Below are 5443 nucleotides of genomic sequence, written 5' to 3'. Positions count from 1 at the left end.
AACGGTGGAGAAGTGTGCAAAGACACACTTCTCTTGTCCTCATAGTTTTGTTGGATGCTGATACTGCAGCTGATGCCTGTGTGTCAGTGTATGACATTGATATGGAAACTGCTGCAATGTAGACTCCTTTTGAAGATGTCCCTCCATCTCCTAGGCCTCAACAGCCCTTTCTGACTTGTGTATCCGTCCAATGGCCCTGACAGCCTGGTTGCTCTGGTAGTCTTTTCACACCATCAGCTTCCAAGTATAACCTGACTTTAAACAGAGAGATGAAGGTCCTAAGAATAGGAAGGAGAAGTCCTATCCTTTATGCCTTTACTAGATTCCCCCTCTCCCACCTTGTGGCCCTATACTCCCTTCTCTTCAGGCTTCTAGTGATCTCAGCCCTCCACCCTCACCTCTTCAAGTAGGTCTTTGGTGAGAGTGACTTTTTGGTAACTGACACCTTTATGTGACTGATTATCAGTGCTGGATCCACTCTCTGGTAAATGGAGAGAGTAAAGAGGTCTGCATTCTGGGGTTTCATATCCTGAAGAGAAAATTAAGGCCTCAGTCAATAGGGAAGAAAAGATGCATATAATAGGCAGAAGAACCCATCCCTTCTTGAACTTTAAATCAAAGCAGCTTCTTATTCATCATTTAAGTTTAGATCTGTTGTAAGGCCTGGTAATAAAAGAACAGTCAGTCTCTTGCACATACCATGTCAAAGCTTGTCTGCATGAACGTGAAAGGCCTGATTTGCAGCTTTAAGATAAGCTCAATTGGGCTGAGGTCAACTCTGGGTCTTGCAGAGCCTCTTAGATTTTGAAAAGGAAGAGGAAGAAGGGTGGTGAAAACAACAATCACCCTTTGGTCATTATGAGCAGTTTCTTCCTCCTTGGCTGAGTCTTTCGCTTTGACAAAGAAAAAACAAACCACAACATCTTTTATATATTTTAAAGGAAGTTTCAATCAAGTGTAAGATGTGGGTCTTTGATTTTCTTTCTCTCTTTTGTTATTTCTTTCTTAAAACTGGAGCTGAAAACTATCCTTTAATGGTGATTAACTGGGACTCCGTCCCTCTCTTTAAATAATGATGCCAATTACCTTGAGAGTTGTCAGGATGTTTATATGAGTCTTATTTTGTTTAAAGTAGAACTTCCTGGACCCTCTTAAGGAATCTAGATGTGCCTGTCAGCCACATATTTAGAAGAAACTTCTTCAAACCTCCTAATTTAAATGTAAACTCCTTGGGTGCTATAGTATGGCTTAAATAGAATTCATTCAACTTTAGTTTGTGTGGTATAAACCGTGAAACAGGGCTGAACTTAAATATCACTTGTTGAACAATCCTTCCAAAGGATATCATGGTAGGTGTAGACACTTCTTCATGGAGGTAACTGAAAACTACAAAGACATAAAATATATTTAGGCCTACTGAGGTTCTTTGCTGTGAAGAACCAGGAATCAGTCACAGTTTATATCAACTAGGCATTAAGTTTATCATGAACAGAAGGGACAACTTAGGAGTAGTGAAAAAAGAGAGTAGTAAGAAAAACTCAGTTTAGCAGGAATCTTTACTAGCAAAGGGATGAGATATACAGACCAGGGTACAGGAAGATCCATCTCATTGCATTCTTAAGTCTGAGACCACAGACTCCATAAGCAGCCTTCAAACTTATGGCTTAGATTTTGAGAACAGATTGTTAAACACAGAAAGATTAGCAACCTTGGGGATTTTTCCTGAATAATTATCATCATTACAACAAATACAAGGTCAGGCTCCTGGATGGAGTGTACAGAAATGTATTTGTTCCTAAAGTAATAAATAATTGGGTGCCGGATTCATCTATTACTTAGATTAACCAAGGAGAAAAGGAAGAAAGCAAGCATAATAATCAGTCATTTACAACCTGGAACTGGTGAAGTCTACTTTCAAAAATGCCTAATAAGAGTGACATCAGCAAGATGGCAGACTAGGAAGCTCCAGGCCCTTGTTCTCTAATGGAAACACTAAATAAACAACAAGAAACTGATTACAAAACTTTATATGAGCTCTGGAAGTCAGTCAAAGATCTACAGGAACCAAGCAAATGCCCATTCAAGAAAAAGTCATATTGAATATGGTAGGAAATTTTGTGGTGATTTTGTTCAAATCCATGGTCCTACCACACCCTCAAATCGCCCAACCTGGGTCAGTACAGTTTGGAAGAATCAGCAGCTGGATCCCTAATCCCCTTTCAAGACTTGAAGAAAGCAAAACAGACTGAATTTGCAACTTTATAGCCTGTCTGTGGGCTGCCTGGGGGATTGTTCTCTGTGTTGACTAATTCATAAATTAGAAAATATCTTGAGACAAATGATAATTAAAACCCAACATATCCAAATGTAGGGGATTCAGCAAAAGCAGTGCTAAAAGGGAAACTTATAGCTGTAAATGTTTGCATTAAAAAAGGAGAAATATTGCAAATCCACAAACTAACTTTATACCTTACGGAACTAGGAAAAGAAGAACAAACTAAACACAAAGCTGGTAGAGAGGAGGAAATAATAATAATTACAATAGAGATGAACAAAATAGAGAAGAGAAAAACAATGAAAGATGAATAAAATTGATAAAACTTTAGCTAGATTGACAAAGAACCTCATATAAATAAAACAAGAATGAGAAGACATTGCTACTGGCTTTACAGAAATAAAAAGAATTACATGAGAGTAGTATGAACAATTGTATGCCAACAGAGTGTATGGCTTTGATGAAATAGACAAAATCCTAGAGACACTCGACCTACTAAGATTGAATGATGAAGAAATAGAAAATCTAAACAGATCTATAACTAGTAAGAAGTTTGAATTATTAATCAAACACTTCTCAACAAAGAAAAGCCCAGGACCAAATGGCTTAATGGTAAGTTCTACCAAACTTTTAAAGAATTGATACCAATCCTCCTTGAACTCTTCCGAAAATTGAAGAGAAGGGAAAACTTCCAAATTTATTTTATGAGGCCAACGTTACCTTGGTACCAAAAGCAGACATAGACCTTACAAGAAAGGACCAATGTCCTTTATGAATATTAATACAGAAATATTCAACAAAATAATAGCAAACCTAATTCAACAGTATATTAAAAGGATTAAATACTGTGACCAAGCGGGATTTATTCCTGGAATACAAAGATGGTTTAACATATGAAAATCAGTCAATGTAATACACCATATTAACAAAATGAAAGGAAAAAAACATGGATCATCTCAATTGTTGCAGAAAAATCATTTGACAAAATAAAATACCCTTTCATGATAAAAACACTCAACAAACTAATAGAAGGAAACTACTTCAACATAATACAAACCATATACCAAAAATCCATAGCTAATGTAATAGTTAATGGTCAAAGATCAAAAGCTTTCCCTCTAAGATCGGGAAGAAGAGATATACCACAATTCAACATAGTACTGGAATTCCTAGCCAGAGAAATTAGGCAAGTGAAAGAAACAAAATAGATCAATGGAATAGAATAGAGAGTCCAGAAATAAACCCTGATATATGTGGTCAAGTGATTTTTGACAAGAGTGCTAAAACCACTTAATGGGGTTCGCAAGTTCAGATCCCAGGCACGACCTGCAACCTCTTGTCAAGCTATGGTGTGGTGGCATCCCACATAAAATAGAGGAAGGTTGCTACAGATGTTAGCTCAGTGACAATCTTCTTCAAGCAAAAAAAAAGGAAGAAGATTGGCAACAAATGTTAGCTCAGGGCCAATCTTCCTCACGAAAAAAAAAGAAATTAATTCAAAATGGATCAAAGACCTAAATGTAAGACCTAAAACTATAAAACTCTTAGAAGAAAACATAGGCTAAAAGTTTGATAACATTGGATTTGCCAATGATTTTTTGCATATGACACCAAAAGCAAAGGCAAAAAAAGAAAAAAATGTATTAGTCATACTACATCAAAATTAAATACATTTTTGCATCAAAAGATGCTTTCAACAGAGCAAGAGAGTGAAAAGGCAATACACAGAATGGGAGAGAATATTTGCAAATCATATATCTGGTAAGGGGTTGATATCCAGAATATGTAAAGAACCCCTGCAATCAAAGAACGAAAACAGCTGACCTAATTAAAAAATGGGCCAAGGACTTGAATAGATATTTCTCAGAAAAAGATATACAAATGGCCAAGAAACACATGAAAAGATGCTCAACATCACTCGTCATTAGGGGAATGCAAATAAAAACCACAATGAGATACCACTTGACACCCATTAGGATGGTTTTCTTTAAAAAACCCAAGAAAATAACAAGTGTAATCAAGGATGTGGAGAAATTGGAACACTTGTGCACTACTGGTGGGAATGTAAAATGGTGCAACTACTATGGAAAACAGTATGGCAGTTCTTAAAAAAATTAAAATAGAAGTACCAGCAATTCCAGTTCTGAATATATACTCAAAGTAATTGAAAGCAAGATCTCGAAGAGATATTTGCAGATTCATGTTCATAGCAGCATTTTTAACAATAGCCATAAGGTGAAAGCAACAAGTGTCCATTGTATATGAATGGATAAGCAAAGTATATATGTACAATGGAATATTATTCAGCCTTAAAAAGGAAGGCAATTCTGATACATGCTACAAGATGGATGAACCTTGAAGTCATTATGCTAAGTGAAATAAGGCAGTCAAAACAAGACAAATCCTTTTCAATTCCATTTATATTAGCTACTTAGAGCAATTGAATTCATAGACACAGATAGTGGAATGGTATTTGCTAGGGGCTGTAGTGAGGGATGAATGGAGAGTTGTTTTCCAATTGGCATAGATTTTCAGTTTGGGAAGATGAAAAAAGTTATGGAGACAGATAGTGTGATGTTGTACAACAGTGTGAATGTACTTAATGCAACTGAGTTGTACCCTTAAAAATAGTTAAAATGGTACTTTTTAGGTCATACATATTTTACTACAACAAGTATTTTTTTTCCAAATGAAAACAGGGGCTGGCCCTTTTTCCAAGTGGTTACATTCACGCATTCTGCTTCAGCGGACCGGGGTTTCACTGGTTCGGATCCTGGGCACGGACATGGCACTGCTCATCAGGCCATGCTGAGGCAGCACCCCACATAGCACAACCAGAAGGGTCACAACTACAGTATACAACTTTGTACTGGGGGGGCTTTGGAGAGAAGAAGAAGAAAAAAAAAAAGAAGACTGGAGAGGGATCTAGTCAAGATGGCACTGAGAGCAGACGTTGAACTTACCTCCTCCCACGAACACAACCAGGATACAACAATTTTGGGAAGAATCACCCTGGATTGAAAACTGAAAATTGGATAAAAAGAACCCCCACAACAAGGGACAGTCCTGACGAAAGCAGAAGAGGCAGTAACTCTGGCCAGAGAGGAAAAAAGCCACCTTTGGGAGCAGTGGAGCTTCTCAGCTGGCCAGGTGGGAGCCAACCTAAGG

This window comes from Equus quagga, chromosome 10 (assembly GCF_021613505.1).
Source record: "Equus quagga isolate Etosha38 chromosome 10, UCLA_HA_Equagga_1.0, whole genome shotgun sequence".
In the NCBI taxonomy this organism is placed as follows: Eukaryota; Metazoa; Chordata; class Mammalia; order Perissodactyla; family Equidae; genus Equus; species Equus quagga.
Note: the sequence above shows the minus strand (reverse complement) of the source record.